Source organism: Myodes glareolus, chromosome 10 (assembly GCF_982192425.1).
Source record: "Myodes glareolus chromosome 10, mMyoGla1.1, whole genome shotgun sequence".
NCBI lineage: Eukaryota > Metazoa > Chordata > Mammalia > Rodentia > Cricetidae > Myodes > Myodes glareolus.
Genome location: NC_142035.1, coordinates 50355173 through 50372246, shown reverse-complemented (window position 1 = coordinate 50372246; position 17074 = coordinate 50355173). Strand labels below are relative to the sequence as shown.

Sequence of the window (17074 nt, the reverse complement as noted above, 5' to 3'; positions counted from 1 at the left end):
CCACAGTCAAGTGGCCTGGGATGACTGTCATTCCACCCACCAGGAGGTGTGTGGTGACAGCATTAGCCTGAGGTCGGGCACTAGGGATGAGGCCCTTGAGAGGTATGACCTTCACAGAGCCCAGCGTGGCTCTTGCTGGTGTTTTATTCCACCTATTGCTTTCTAAAATAGCTTGTAAGGAGACACAGAAGGCATATTTACCAAACCTGCTGGTCACATGAGTCTCTGAGGAGGACACACATACTGATTCAAGGACTGAGGGCGAAAAGACCACGTGGAACTCAACACATCGTGGGCAGGCTGGTTTAAAAACATCACCTATGTAGGGGTTTAAAAAGAAAAATTCTCTCAACATTTTCTCCCAGCTGTGACACTAAGGATCTGAGTGTGTCCAAGGATGTGAAAAACCAACCTCCATCTTTGAATTCTTCCCTTAAGACGGAACTTCTTTTAGGGACACTTGGGTGACAGCCTGAATCCCTCCTCGGCGGATCTGAGAGCTTCAGAGTGAGAGCAAGCTAAACCCAAGAAGATAAAATGCTTAAAAAGGGAAAGCTCTGAAATTCTAAATAGTATTATTCTCTGTCTAAGGTGCTTTCCCTCCAACTTTAAAAAAAAAAATAGAAAGAAATCTGACAGCGGCTGAGTGATAAGAGGAAAATGATTCAGCATGGCTGCTCTCTTCATCACTAACCCCTCGCTGGCAGGGCTGGCTCAGCCAGCTCCCTCTGCCCATTACTTTCTTTTAAAATTAAATAAATTTTCTATGTAGAAGTGTTTTGTCTGCATATGTATACATGCATAAGGTGGGTGTAGTGCCTGCAGTGGCCAGAAGAGGGTGTTGGATCCACTGAGTCACAGACGGTTGTGCGGCACCATGCGGGGCCTAGGGATCGAACCTGGGTGGTGCCTGCAACCCCACCTAAGCCCAGAACCTGGGTGGTATCTGCAACCCCACCTAAGCCCATTTCAATGGCTGAGAATTCTGTGGTGGCAGACGAGAGTGAACCTCTCGTCTCTCAAACTTCGAAAATTCTTGAATTCCATTAATTACACAGGTAGGTTCAGAGGGCTCACTCTCTGTGGCTGAGTCTCCAAAGAGGCAGGTGAAAGCACTGTCTTGAATGAAAACTTACAAAGACAAGCCTTGGGCATTTGCAGGGTATTTTAAGTTCTTTTCAATCATCTAGTGCAGGGAAGGTTTCCTTTGCTGCTGCTCAGGCCCTGCCTCAGAATATGCTTGAGGTAGGAGGGCAGGCCTTCGCAAAGTTAACCCGTAGAGAGAGCTAGCCCAAATTCTTTCTACATCAGCCAGAGTTTCCCTTACAGTTAAGGGCTCGGGCTCGCTGCTCCTGTATGCCTGGCTAGCACTTATGCTTCTCAGGACATTGCCTTTCCCTGACACGTGTGAAGGTGTGTATTCTCCTCTGAATTGTCCAGTATGACAGCTGCAGCCATGGGAGATGCTCAGCTCAGACAAATTAAAGTCAAACGGAGTTAAAAGCTCTGATCCTCAGTTATATTAAATGTCAATGGCCATATTGGCTGAAGAATACGGTAACCAATAAAGTAGAGCAGTGTTGCTCAATCTTGGCTTAGTATTAAACATGCTTGTGTTGACTCAGTGGTTAAGAGCACTTGTGCCAGGGGGTGGTGGCGCACGCCTTTAATCCCAGCACATGGGAGACAGAGGCAGGTGGATCTCAGTGAGTTTGAGGCCAGCCTGGTCTACAGAGTGAGTTCTAGGACTGTTACACAGAGAAACCCTGTCTTAAAAACAAAAAAACAAGAAAAAAAAGAGCACTTGTTGCTCTTCCAGAGGACCCAGGTTCAATTCCCAGTACCCACATGTGAGTCTCAATGGTCTGTATCTCCAGTCCCAGGGAATCCATCATCTTCTGACCTCATTGAATATCAGACACCCATGTGGCAAAACTTACATAAACAAAATAAAATAAAAATTTTAAAATGCCTGTGGAGAATTTTAGAATATCAGTGCTTGTTTTTCATGTTTTCTACTTCCAAATTCTGGTGCTTTGAATCCAGGTGAGTCCTGGAAATTGAGGATTGTTTTCTTGTTTTTATATATAATTTGTGATTAATTTCATTCTCTGATCAGGATGAGAATTTTGTCCTAAAAGCATCTAAAATTATATGATCAATTTTCTTTTGCTTTTTTTTTCTTATTATCCTTATGAGTGAATTATCCCATGAATGCTGTGTGGATTATTTCTGGTCTTTCCAAAGCCTGTGACTCCAACTTGGCTGATATTGTTGCTGAGGTCATGAATACTCTACTGAGTAAAAGTGGGTAATGAACAAAGGGTGGGCTGTGTTCTCTTTGAGAACATAGTAGAAGAAGGGCTATCTGGGGGAGACATGCCTGTTCGTGGAAGCCCCTGTGCCAGGGTACGGGTATGCCCAGAGAGGACTGTGTGAACCTCTGCAAGGCACATGCACAAGCCCATGTTTGGGTCTAAGCCCCTTGTCATCTCCTGGGGGCTTCGTCTCCACTCCGTGGGTGACCCCTCCACACTGCTTCCTTCGCTGGTAGAGCCCCGACAAATGAACCTAGCATAGGAGACAGAGTCTCAGGACATTCTGCTGAGGGAAGCCGCTGCTGGAGACACCCCACTGAAGACTTATCTCTTCCACAGCTCAATGGTTTTTGACTTTCCAGGAATATGACCGAACAAACTTGTACTTGAGGATAAATAAGCAAGAAGATTGGTTCTAATGAGCATCTGGGTATGAAGATGGTGAAAGGCTTGTGTCCCACCTCTCCTGCTAAGCAGGGGGCTGGAGGATGGGCTGGATCCACATCCTACTGCTCCAGCAACCACCTGCAGAGACGGAGGCTTAAGCCTCACCATGTAGTTAGAATGTAGATATGCCTATTGCTGAGAAGCAACTCACGTCTGCTGTACTGAGTGCCAAATGCTGTGGACAGACTTGGGGATAAGATAGCACATCTGCCTCTATCAAGAAAAAACTAGGAAGGACAGTAAGATGCACAGGCAATAAACAAACGATAGCCACTTCTAATAGTAGTTAAGCCCTACGCAGAAAAATAATCAGAGAGATGAAATGAAAGGGGTCAAGGTGTCTCTCAGGACTTGGTATGTAGGGAGACTTCCCAGACTCTCAGCATTTGGGTGAGAACTGGATGGGATCCCTGGGCCAGTCCCCCAGGGCCTCTGCGATGAGCCCCATGACCAATTAGCATGCTGATGTTGAGAGTATAAAGTAGTGAGCATAGCCACTGAGTTATTCTTGGATTTCTGCTAAGCTTACAAGTGAAAACTAATAGACTCTTGGAGGTGACTACAAATGGCCTCTTTGGCAACTTTCCCAGGATGGTGACTATGTTGAGTTTACAGTTGGAAATGAGAAGAGGACTCTGGAGCAGGAATGACTGGCCATTTAACCATTTCAGAGGACATTCAAGTGCTAGTCACAGGACTTGAGGGACAGATTTGGAAAAATCAGGACATCTGAATGAAACATCCGTGATATATACCATTCTTTACTTCTTGAGCCAAGCCTACTTATAAGTAGGCTACACATGCTGGGGGGAGGGGCAGAGGCTATCCCATCTTGACTCCAGAATATGGTATACAATGGGCCCCATAAGAAGTTATTATGGACTGACTCTATAAATCAATGTTGAATGTGGAGTTGGGGGGAGCAGAGAAAGTGGGATTTTCCCATTGTAGCTCTCTAGACCAGTTATCAGCTGTGACCAGAAAGAACATGGACAGACAGGGACAAATCCCAAAGCTCTCAACTATCAGCCTGCCAACAGTGGCTCCAAGAGAGATCTTCTAGAATATAATAAAAAGCAGGACAAACATGACTGAGTAGTGAGATTCAAGCTCAACACACTTTTCAAAATGCCATGGTTATCTATGTGGTTATGACAATCTTGACATGTAGCCTTGGAGAAAGTTACCTTAAGTTCAAGCTTGGTGTTCTTAATTAGTGTTTCTGTAAAGCTAATTAACAGACTATTTATTTCATTTTCTTTGGTTTTGCTTTTAATGAAGAAAAAAATCAAGACATGAGAGAGAGAAACATAAGTGAGAAATCAACCGAAGAAAGACTATCACCAAAATACTACAGGCCCATCACCAGAGAGCAGGGAGGCTCACCAGAGTCCTCCGTAGCCAGAGTCCATTCCCGGGAAAACCCTTCACCTGCCTTCTCGCTGCGATCAGCAGGCAGCAGGTAGAGGTGCTGGGGGCACGTCCTGATTTTTCTGTGTCTGTGTCATTTTCGATCAACTGTGTCATGGGGCTTCCTGTTTCAGCTCCCAGTTATTCTGAAACAAAAATATGCAAGAAAAACATAGGTCACTGCCAACCGCACTGAGACAGTCACTCTAGTACATGGAAACCGAAAAGGGAGTCATATCATAAACGCCGCTGTGAGTGTGTGTGTGTGGGGGGGCTCAAATCAATAACACATCTATTCACATAGTGAGACCTGAAATTGAAGGGTGGCAGTGAGGTGTGACAACATTTTAAAGCCATTCAGGGAAGATCAGAAAGACAAATGTTCCCAGAATCTCACTCTCTTGTTTGGGGCCACCCTGTTGTGACTTCCCCATGGGGTTTGATGCCGAGTGAGCTTTGAGGCTCTACTTCTGTGTGCTCTTGTTGATTTTTCTGGAGACTCATGCAGGACTTAGAAGATAGCCTAGATGATGCCCTATGCTCCCATCCCCTAGGACCCAGAGCAACCCCAAGCAAGGTCACCCCAATTCATGGAGGTGCAGAGTCCCCAGTCAATTCTCTTCTCTGAGACTCTGAATATCACAGCTATGGGCTCACTTAAATTTGTGCCAAGTAGCCTCCATAGAAGAGAAGGAAAAAATGAGACAAGCCCCCGCCACACACACACACACACACACACACACACACACACACACACACACACACAAAACCAAGCAGAGGTGGCAAGGACAGTCCAAAGCTGACAAAAGTTCCAGAAAGACCATGGTTCTATTAATAACTGCATTGTTGCTTGAGGCCCCTGTGGTCAGCCTCCCAAGATGCACCCTGCTTGCAGATCACATTCTCAACGCTCCCAAACAAGTGAAAGGGTATTTCCAAAGGCAGAATAGACACAGAGATGCAGATGGTGCCACGCCCCCAAAGGGCATGCCGAAGGCCCACAAAGCCAACTCTGCACTCAGATCTGCTACACACACACACACACACACACACACACACACACACACACACACCAACAGAATGGAGCAATTTTTCCAAGAGATGGTTGGAAACAATACTCCCATGGGAGGAAGGTCAAATCTAAGCTGACCACTGTTTCCAGCTGTGATTCTGAACAACGCCGATAGCTGAGAAGGCTGTACCACTCAAAGCTTCCTGGGACATCCCCCTATCTCCTCCAGCAGGCAGCCTATTTAAGACACTACCCTGGGTTCACCCTGAGCTCCAGCAGATCCTGCACTTCCCTGGGGCCTTTTGTTAATGACTCATATTTTTTTTTCTGCAGTATCAGTGGAGGGAGTGTATGATTTTTGGAATGGCTCCATCCTTCCCCAAGAGATTCCTTCACAATGCATAGTGTCCAAAGGATGTGAGAAGTAGGAAATACGGAAAGTTGCTTGGACTGGTGTATTGTGTGTTTCCCAACATGTGTCCTGCTGCTGAATGAAGTTAGGAAGTCCTGCAAAGGACAGATTGCCTGTCCATTGAGGTCTGACTGGAATTCTTCTAAAAATGCTCTCTGGGCTGCAGGTCACTAACAGCAAAGCTCCTCTGGGGCTCAAGGCTCTTGATACAGGCAACTGTGATACCATACGGCCTTTTGCTTTCCTTCAAAGACCCCTACTGGCAGTGGTGGAGGAAGTTTCTGGAAGCTAAAGAACCTGGTTATGTGACACCTACACAGTTAGGAGGAACAGCACCCACCCCCGGTCCCCCAATGAATCTCTTGGGAAAACCAGCTTCCCGTTTTGTGTCCTGTGAGCCAGCATTTTCTGACCAGGCTCACAGTATCCGCCATCTGGCCCAGGATTTCATCTGCAGCGCCTTCCTGGGTGGGCAAAGAGAAACAGGAACTGAGTGACGCACCAGTGGCTGACATGGGTGGAAGGAGAAACTGGCTTCCTTTAGTTCTACCAACAAAGCAGAGGCAGCTGACTACCCTATCCCCACCAGCCTACCTCTTCTGAGTGGGATGCAGGACTCAAACCTAACAGCCTAGGCAGCTACAATATGGTGTACCCAGTCAAGTGGGTACAGAAATTGTTTGGGGTGGCCAGGCCTTACAGATGAAGTAAGCTAAGCACACAGAAGGAGGAAGTAGACACCCTTTCCAAGGTCACACTGGAAGGACACAACTAGACTGGGACCTGAGTCTTTCCCACCTAGTTCCATTGGGCTAGCGGCCAAAGCTGAGAAGTTGATTGAATTTCAGCTCCCACTACAGGGCCTGAATTAGCTGGCCTGGGAACTTTTGCATGGGCGAATCCAGTTTCTATGGATCCCATACGGGATGACTAGTTATCAATGGAGGTTAACCCATTTAGGGACTATAAGAAGTTTGTTCCTGATGCTAACAGCATCTCAAGAATGGCTTCTATAATCTAGTGGGCACTGAGAGTGGGTAGAAACTACCCATAACCCTCCAGAATTAGGATGAGCCTGAACAGGTACCTGGTCACACATGGGGCCATGTTACTCTCTGCTTTGATGGGCTTTCTATTCTTGTGGATATTTAATACTCACTATTAATACTGTCCCCCCCCACTATGGATGCACAACTTTATTTCCCCCCAAGATGTTGTGGACAGCCTAGAAATTACATGCACCATACTGTGCTCACTGGGGACCAGAAATGCAGTCCTGGCTAGAGGTGCCCATGCAGAGAATGAAGCACAAACCCTTGATGCCTCTCCACCTGCCTTGTCTCTTGTAGAGGGCCGCAACCACACTTTCCACCATAGATGGCGCTGCACCGCCAGGTGAGCTAGAAAGCTCACATGTGTTGGTATTTTCCACTACTCCCAAGGTTTCACCTGGGACTGGGAGCCGTTGACCAATCCAAGAATGACACGTCCAGAGCGGGGTCTGTTTCCTTTATAAGGGATGGGTTCCATCTTATCTGGGTCTCCGCCATGTGGCTTATGCTCTAGCTCCCAAGAGACATAAAGCTTTTCTGCAGAAGGATCCTATGTGTACCGCGTGGTTCTTGCTGGCGAGACGGTAGCGCGGGACATCTGGTGCTGATACCCGGGAAAAAGAAGAACTTTGCACCACCGGAGACCCCTTGGACACAAGGAGGATTCAGAACTGCAGGCATGCAAGCTTAGAGAGGTACGCTCTAAAGTCCAGAGAGCATATCAGAAACTGAGCAGCAGTGGGAGGTTGTGCGCGCACCCAGATAAGTTAAAAAGGACCCCCCGGTAAAGAATGGGGGAGACAGAAAAGAAAATAAGTTAAAAAGGACCCTCCGGTAAAGAATGGGGGAGACAAAAAAAAAATAAGTTAAAAAGGACCTCCCGGTGATTTTGGGAGAGTGGAGATGGGGGAGAGGGCTGATTTGCAGGGTCAAAAGCTTTATGTTGTGTTGTTCATGTTGTCTTTTGTGTACTGGATGGGAGAGGGATATTTGAACTTGGAGACTGCTGAGGATGTGGTGTTTTGGGAAAGAGGTTCTGTTTTCGTCTCCACAGAAAAGGAGAGCTTAAGGGTGTACTTGGGATTTACGTGGTTTGAATCACCGAGACCTCCTGAAATGTTGTAATGTATACCCCTAAAATGCAGCGGCCCAATAACAGCAGGAAGCAGCCAAAGAGACTAAACGACGCCCAAATTCCCTTAAAGATTAAATGAGGTCCTTTCAAGCCTGCTTCTCTGAGTTCAGCTTTGCTCCGTGCACCGGTTTGGGCTCGGAGTGGGTGCAGCTGGGGCTGGAGGGTGGCTGGAGCGGAGCTTTGCTCTGTGGCTATGGTGGGAGGCATATTGCGCAGGCTCAGTTGGTGCCTGGCCTGGAGGGTATCACAGCAGTACCGAGAATGAGAACGGTGCCACAAGCTGCCAGGTCAGAAGGCTTGCAATGTGCCTAAAATTGTGAGGGGCTTTGAGGCTGGAGTGGCTTCTGTTCCGCTTGGCTGAGCTGAGCTGTGCTGATCCTAGGTAACAAAGGCATAGCCTGGGGCAACGGGCGGGGCGAACAATGCTGGCTACTAGCCCAAGAGATTTTCCATCTGAATAAGGAACTGAAGAGATAGCATAGGGGTTAGGAATGCTGCCTGCTCTTCCGAGGGTCGTGAGTTCAATTCCCCAGTGACCACATGGCAGCTTACAACTATTTGGTTTTAAATCTAATGTTTCAGGATCCACAGGGAGGTAGATGCAAAAAGCCCTTAGATTTTTAAAGTGATTGGGTCGTTGGCTGGGTCTGTGAGAGTTTGTTTACAACTGCTTTTGCTGTGGCACAGGTGTTGAGAGTTGGCTAGTAGGAAAGCGGCCCTGGTCGCCGCTTCTCCCATTGGCCCCTTGAGCCGCAGCGGCTCTGGCGCGGACCTTGAGATGTTGCTGCCTGTGCCGCCTCGGTCTGAGTGTCGGCTCCCGCCACACTCCGCCACCAACACAGCCTCAGAGAACTAGGCTAGCCCCGCGGGGAAGGCAGGGGCGCCTGGGGGTGGAGCCGCCACTTCCTGGCCTGGGACACGCGGAGCCGTGCAGCCTCACACAGCCCTTGGATAGCGGGCGGGCTCTGGAACCCAAGGCCACCGTACTGGCAAGGAATACGGGAGCCAATAAATCTTAAACCTAATATCAACAAACAGGGCCTGGGTTTTTCCTAGGCGCCACTGGGACAGCACGGCCTATATCATGAAAAACAGAGACCCTCAATCAGTTATCTACCACAGTGGCTACAGCCCTGGATCAACAGGCTACCATAGATACATCTATTAGAGGTAGAATAAAGAACAGGTGGATATCTTATGGCAGCTTGCCCAATTGGGCTGTGAATGGAAAACTCCAGCCTTATGTGTGACCAATGTACCATATGAGAACTTTATAAAAGTGGCTAACTTGTCCCGAGAATTGTCTTTGTATCTTGCAGGAGAATTTTGATGATTTGCTGTCCTCCTTGAGATGGTCCATCATGACAATCAACTCCACGCGAGTGGACATAAGCCTGGCTGAAGAATTCCAGTCCTGGATTGTGTCCTTCATCCCCTACTTCAAAGAATGGGTGGGGGTGGAAATGTTTTGGAACGGTCCTACGCTATGGAATAGTGTTTCTTCTCTGGATGGTCTGCTGACTCAAATCCCAAAGCCATAGGGATAAAGTGGTTTTTGCTCAGCGCTGGCTGCCCTAGAACAGGGGGCCTCTACTGATGTGTGGTTATTTATGTTAAAGCAGTAAGGTTTAAGCCAACCAGCTCCTGCACCCCTAGGACAATGGTCCATTGCACAGGGTGGAGTGCTTGGCTTACTAGCCCTGAAGGTTGTCGAGCTGAAAAGCATCGCACAGAGAATGGCCCTCTCTGAGAGATAAGTCGCTCTGCTTAAGGGTTTCCTGCCATATATTCCCTTTCCCAGAAAATTGGCAGAGGGCAGGCCGGATAGGTTCCAGGTGTCATGAGCCTAGGGACAGATTCCGTGTAAGCCCATTTTAATGTTTTCATTTTGGGAAGTGCGACCTCTATCTTTACCTTCCTAGGGAGTTGCCTTTCTGCAAAGAAGTAAAATTAGGGGGAGATGTAGAGGGCCGCAACCACACTTTCCACCATAGATGGCGCTGCACCGCCAGGTGAGCTAGAAAGCTCACATGTGTTGGTATTTTCCACTACTCCCAAGGTTTCACCTGGGACTGGGAGCCGTTGACCAATCCAAGAATGACACGTCCAGAGCGGGGTCTGTTTCCTTTATAAGGGATGGGTTCCATCTTATCTGGGTCTCCGCCATGTGGCTTATGCTCTAGCTCCCAAGAGACATAAAGCTTTTCTGCAGAAGGATCCTATGTGTACCGCGTGGTTCTTGCTGGCGAGACGGTAGCGCGGGACAGTCTCTCATCAGGGTTCCTGTGTCCAGAGCTACATCCATTATCTCCGAACAATTTTAGAGCCTTTGTGGGTGGGGGACTCCCCTGAGAAACTTCTGAGTGCCCCGTGCATCGCTGTTAACTACACCTGACTGAGAAAGTGACTGCTTTCAGCCCCGACAGCAGAGCCTGAGTCCTTCCCAGAGCTGTTCCAACACCCAGGTCCTCTCACCCACCACTGAGTACAGCCTCCCATTTGCTAGAGTGTCCCCATGTGTGTTTTTACTCAAGTTCGGCATCGTTCCTCTCAGAAGGATGTGCCAAGGCCATCTCTTACCAATCTGGCAGAGCCCAAAGCCCGGGTATCCCCAAGTGCAACAGGTAAAGTTTGACAGTCATACCCAGCTTCCCACCCTGCATCCTGGTCCTCACATTCTGAGAGTCCTGGAATGGCCAGATGCTCACCAGTAATTCAAATAAACCAGAGCCTCAAGGATCTTGCAAGTTGGCTCACATTTTAGTAATCCTTAGGTACCTCTAGGAACTGCCTCAGTTTACAGCAAAGGTACAATTGAGCAAAAGGTCCACAACTAAAGGTCTGGTCTTCCTAGGCTATCTTCTGGTCTTTTCTTTCCACACTTTTCCCTTTGGCTACGTTCTCCATTTTTGCCAGAGGAAAAATTATTTTTCGAAGAACGTCATGGACACTTTTTAGCAAACGTATATAGCCTGACTGACTTTGTGAGAGGTCCAAATTATAGAACGTCCTGCTATACAGTCACTAAGAACTGCCTCGGGCCCCTGAAAAGCTGTGTTCACCAGAAGCAAGGCAGAGCCCCAATCCTCCAGGCATGCCAGCCTGGCCCTGGAGAGTGAGCAGGTCTCAGTGCAGGTCTCCAGACTAAACCCATTCTCCCCACAGCAGCATGGAAATTACCCGAGCATGCATTCGACACACAAACGCTCAAGCTTCTTCCTGGCTCTTTTAATTTAGAAACTCTGGGGTAAAGACCAGGAACTCGGTTTGTCCTCATAGCTCCCCTCCCCAAAATAGAAATGCAAGAGCCATCCGTGGCAAGTGGTGGTTTGTTCCCTGCACCAGTCTTCGGTGCTGGGTCATGAACTTAGACTCCTCTGGCCCTACTGACCACACCTAGCCATCTGTTGGTGTCAGTTTTAATAATTATACTTGAGCCACTCAGTTGCTGGCCCTTTCCAGAGACCCCTACAGTGGGCAGGGAGAGTATGCAACTCCAAAGGCACCCAAAGCTTGGAGAGACTGTAGGGGAAGCCCCCATCTCCTGCGTTTGATCGTGCATACCTACACAGCACAGATCTGGGCTGGAGGGCTCTCAAACTCACGAGTCAGAAACTCTCCTACACCAAACTGCTCAACCAGCCCAAGCCACCCATCACTGCCTCCTCTTCCCAGCCTACACAGACATACTGAGACTACGGGACCCTGAGGTCTCTTGACATTTCCCTTTAATAGAAACAGAACCATGTCACCGTCTCTGTACACCTTGCTGTCACCCTGGGAAGGACGGTGGATACAAAGGTGGGTACCTTCTAGTCTGGTCACACTGAAGTGTCGGAGCTTAGGTACCAGACACAACAAAACACTTGTACTGACTGAGACAGGTAGGAACCACAGAAGGTCAGCTCGAGAACAGATTAAAAAACAGTTTAACGACAACAATAACAAAAAGCCTAACCTTGTACAGAAAGTATGGGAAAAAGAAGGAGAAAAGAAAAAAGGAAGGAAGGAAGGAGGAAGTTAGGAAGCTGTAAGTACGATACAGGTAAGATGTTTGTCCCTCAGTTTCCATGGTCACCTTTTCCATGACAGAGAAGAGGCCACAGGCAGGGTGGAGTACTTGGGCACTGTGGGGGCTTACAGTAAATTCACAAACTATAGGCTGGTCAGACCCCAGGAGACCCTAGTTCCCACTCAAAGTCTTTCCCAAAGGTGTGAGCACCCTATCTCTGAGAACAGAACCCTGTCACTCCGGCCTCTCTGTCTCAAGTTATGATCTCTTGCTTGTTTCAGGTGAAGAAGAAGGCTTTCAAGATCCTGACATGATCCCTACCCCTACTCCACCCATGCCCACATACCCCTGCACAACTGCAGTAGCTGGAGAAAGTCTGCCAGCCCAGCCTCTATAAAGGTCCCGGGGCCACAGAGACCTGCACAGCATCAAGCCAATCAAACCTAGCTTTAGTGTCACAGGTAGGGACCCAGAGGCTACCTGAGGCAGGGAGGAGAAAGGGGGCTGCTGCCTGACACCAAAGCCATCTGCATGTGACCTGACTGGATTTTGAAAATTACCAGGGAGGTGTGTACTCGGATCCTACGCAGGAGTAGAGCTGAGGCCATCAGCCAGAGTCAAGTCCACTTCCTCGTGGTAGCACCAAATAATAGAAGACTGGGAACCAGCAATCCTCCTCCCCACAATAAAAGTCAACATTGTAAAATAAGCAATTGATTGAAAACAGAGCAACTAATTATGTAACCGGGGAAGAAAGCAATTAGTCAAAGGGGGGAAAGAAAGAAAGAAAGAAAAAGGGGTTTTGTATACCGTACAATCTTAAAAATAGAAGTAAAAGCTTCAAATCATACCCAGTTGTCTATTGTGCACCCCTCTTTTAGCTGCTGAAAAGGTTAATAATTTTCCTACCGAAACTGAATGTGGGTTGTGAAAGAGCATTAAAATGAAGAAAATTTCCCCGCGGCTGCTAATGTATTATCACCAAAGCCATCGAGTTTCAGTTTGAGTTATTTGTATTTATTTGTGAAAACAAAGATCACATCAGCAGAAGCCTCATCCTAATTATTGTCCTGGAGTGTCTGAGGTTTTTGGATGGAGAAAAAAAAAGAAGACCCTCACACGTACACACACACACACACACACAAACACACACACACAGACCCCAAGTCAAAACAACAGGCTCAAAGGGGAGGATAGTCTTCATTCAATTTTATCATTTGAAAAAAAAAAAAAGTATTGTCTTATGTAAAACATTAACGTTTGTTTACAGTCTGTCCAGATACAAGGCTCCATTTGTGCTTTCGGTTGTTGAAGTTTTTGTCTATTGCATGGCCAGGTAGAGAACTTTTATTTTTTAACTGCAGTGTTTGTTTAACACCCTCAGGAGTGTGGTTATAGCCATATTATAGTTCCGTGTGGAACACTTAGGGGGGAAAAAACAATTTAAAATCTCCTTTCAAAGATCAAAATTGTGAGCTTGGAGACATTTCTGAGCCGGTGGAACCAGGATGAGATGCAGAAGTTTAGGTGCTTTTAACTAAGCCATGTCTCAGATGCCAGGTGAACAGGCTGCTCTCTGAAGTTTTAAAAGAAACCAGATGATGAAGTGGTTAATGAGGCTGTGAGGGTGCTCAGAGACTTCTCTGCGTGTATTTCCATCACAACATAAACATCAGAATGAAAAAAAAAAAGAGAGAGAGAGAGAGAAAAAAAACCTGCAAAAGGAACCCTCCAGAGGTCTCACATCACCGAACAAACTGTTTTTCTACCTATTTTGTGTTGCGGGCTTTTGTTATCAACCCAATCGGCAAATTGTGGCCAATTTTGTCATGGTGTAAGCAGACATTTTGTTCCCAAACTGTTTTCAACATTTTAACTACCAATTACAGTCAATGAGAAAATGAACAAGCCACAACACAAGCAGAAAGGGTACTTCTTCTGTACCCAATTAACCCCTTTTAAGGTTAAAAATGCATAGATGTTCACTGGTATATATATTTGAAAACAGAACTCTAGTAAATTCATATTCTGAAACAACCTAATCAGCCTTTTGTGGAAAAAAAAAAAGAATCATTAATGATTAACCTGCTGATTGGATTTTGAAACCAGCCAGGAGTCATTCTCTGGTTCTGACCACGATGAGACCCCGAGACTACCCTGTTTAATGACACACTGTATCATTATTAACTTACAAAAAAAAATTTACAGAAACCAGATAAAACTTGAAAATGCAGATGAGACTCCCTGGGAGTCAAATGAATTAAACCAAGGTTTGAAAAAAGAAATCACCAGTTAAGCAGTTATTTACTACTGAAAATAAATGACACCCACGGAGTTCAGCAATATATTAATATTGAAACCAAACGGCAGTCTTACACCACAAATCATTTCATTAAAAACAAATAAAGAATGACACCTAGTTAAAATGAAAACGCATGGCTTTATTTGATGAGGCATTAAATATTAAAACCAAGACAAGATGGAAAACTGCCATGGCTTTCCCCCACCTCTTTTTGTTTTTGTTGGTGAATCATTACAACAAGACACTGACAAGGAAGAAGCCAGGAAGGACCCTTCCCTAAAGACTCCTAAGTGACTTGGAAGGAAAGCCGAACAGGAGCCGCAGGACCGAGTTCAGAAAGCTCTGCTTGACACCGTCCTTCAGGTTCGAAGATACAGCAATGTGTACATTTTTAGCCTTTTAAAATACCAGCATGCCCACACACTGCCTCAGATTAAACCAAGGAGAAAATGACACATTCTGAAACCATTTTCTACAGCTACTTTCCTGATAACACTGAGGCGTTTACAATCAAATTAATGAGTTCTTAAAAGCCCAAACATCTCTCCAGAGAGAGACAGCACCCGTCACAGCAGCCTGCGCGCACTATCAGGTTTTCAGGCACTTCTGCAAGTATCAGTCTTTGTTATTTGTGTTGAGGAAAATCCAGTTTTTCATCTCTGCTTTAGACAAAGACACTGCTCGTGCCTCTGGGTAGTTAAATTAAGGGACACTTTGAAAAAGCCCACGGAGGCACCCCAGTGCTTCCCTGATCTCAAATAATGTAGGAATTGGTTGGTTCTTGTTCCTTGTGCCTTTGCATAACCCCGTTGATATTTGAAAAATTCTCTAAGCAGCAAAGAAAGGAAACACCCACAGAGTCTAAGGAGTCATTGTTTCTTCAGAAAGGCAATTTCTTCATAAACAGCCTCCCCAAAATAAACAGTGAGAGGGACCCAAAACAAGCAGTCTTTAAAAACTGAGGAGGATGACTGGACAAATAGATTGTCAGAACACTTAGCACAAGAAATCTCAAGTCATTAGCAAGGGAGTCACTTTTATCTGTGGTCAACCTAAACGATTCTCAGTGAAAGGTTGACATTGCTTCTGGTAAAGTGGAACCGAGGAGAACACCGGTGAGTTAATATCTTCCATTCAAGAGTGTGATGTTTAGTAACCTGCCTGAGATTCAGAAACACCCCAGTCTCCAGCCCTCTCAGTCCCATGAGGCAGTGTCCCTCCAAGCAAGCCGACTGCCTTCTAGAAGATACCAGCATTTAACACAAGACAGACAGAACAACTTTGAAACAAGGCTGTGATTTTTAACAAGTGACCGGGAATTTCAAGACAAAAGAGGTCACCAACATTTGTCATTTTCAGAGAGCATCTGCTGAGAATTTCCCTTTAGAACGCCCTCTCTGTCCTCGTTCAGCAAAGCTGAGCACTCAGAAGAAGCTTGCCCTGAGCACCTACCACCCTTGTAAAACCACACACAGCCCCGCTGCCCTGTGCGAGACTTGGGAAATGATGGTGGCTTTAGTCATCTGGAAAAAGCAAAGCATGACATGGTTTTGAAGGGCTTTTCTTCAGAACTTCTGTGCTTTTAACTGCGCCTCACCACAGCAGAGAAGCTCAGCTCACACTCCTCTGTGCTTGGGACCCGGGAATTTCTTAAGAGCAGGGTGGTTGCACAGCCCCCGAGCTCCTCCTGAATAAATGGTCAACACGTTTTCTTTAAAAAATAAATAAATAAATAAAAGAAGGAGAAGAAGAATTCAATTTGGGGGGGGAAGTATATATAAACATAAAAACTCTCCTGCATTAAAAATTAAAGTCTTAGCAATTATTTGACATGTAACCTAACTGTTTTATTGTTTCTCTTTTTCACACACACAAAACTGAACTTGCTAACACCAAAACTTTTAAAACTTTGTTCTATTTAAAGATATTCCTAAGCATAAGTAAAATGTGTTTTCCCCCCTTGGCTCTTTTGTTTGAATCCAATCTATCATTTATAAGATGATGGCAGTAATTTTGTTAAAATAACATCACTTTAGAGGCTTAGACTGGTTCAGATGTAGAATTAGGATATTAAGGTTTTTTTAATGTACGATATTTTTTTAAGGATCTATAAATAACTTCAAGTGTGGGGGGGGGAAGCTGGACAGACAAAAGTCAGAGGAGCCCCCCAAACTCAGAATGCTTTTTTTCTTTCTACAGAGAAGAAAATAAAATTGACTGCCAGTAAAAAATAAAATAAAAAAAATTTAAAAAAATAAAAAATTAAATATCCAACAAGCAGGAGGAATTTACAATCTATGTAATACTAATTTATGAGGAAAGGCGCATCACACTCCTGCAGCCTGACTCTGTCCCCAATCTCACTGGTGACACAGCGAGCTATCCAGTTTCATTACACTGTGGATCTGCATCACGGACGACAGGAAGGCTCTGGCTGTAGACTCATGAGTACAGCTAAGCAGCTTTGCTCTGAAGGGTGGATCTGTAGCACAAGTCAAAGGCACCGTGATGGCCCAGGACCCTGAAGAGTGGCGTGTGCTTGTGAGAGTCACCTAGCCCTTTCATTGATGTTAGCTGGGAAGCTCGGTTTAATTAGCTGCAAAATGCCAACCAATCTCTTTATCAAAGCCAGCTGAAAACAAAACTGAGAGACACAGCTTGTGGTTTCACAAAAAATGTATTTACATGAAGTGTATTTTAAAGGGACTTCGATCCCCAGGCACAATGCCATCTGTGATGTGCGGTGAGTTTGACATTTAAAGATGTCAGATGTATCTACCTCGAGTCTATACTTAGCTGACAACGCCACCACCCCCTACCAGCAAGGCTTGTTTTGCTGATTCCCAGCTTAGAAATCTGAAAATAAGACTCGATGTTATTTAGTTCCCACCAAGGCTCTCCTAGCCTCTCAGTTCTCACCTAAGAGCTGTTCAAAAGGAAGCGGAGCCGTGGGTGACCAGGGGAGGAAAAGCCA

At 46.1% G+C, this 17074-nt stretch overlaps 2 long non-coding RNA genes across 11 annotated transcripts in view; one reads left to right on the top strand and one right to left on the bottom strand.

Moving 5' to 3' along the window:
- The window catches only part of LOC125416526 (uncharacterized), a 115639-nt gene that overhangs the window by 54375 nt on the left and 44190 nt on the right, over positions 1 to 17074 (bottom strand). For 8 of the 10 annotated variants that reach the window (XR_015739089.1, XR_015739090.1, XR_015739083.1 and 5 more), the window contains exon 2: positions 4152 to 4321. This is a non-coding gene — a long non-coding RNA (uncharacterized LOC125416526). The remainder of the gene's footprint in view (positions 1 to 4151; positions 4322 to 17074) is intronic. The other 2 variants (XR_015739091.1, XR_015739092.1) reach the window with 1 other exon arrangement.
- LOC148120639 (uncharacterized) lies at positions 6951 to 10003 on the top strand. The gene is made up of 2 exons (XR_015739082.1): positions 6951 to 7346; positions 9106 to 10003. It is a non-coding gene; the product is annotated as an uncharacterized LOC148120639 (long non-coding RNA).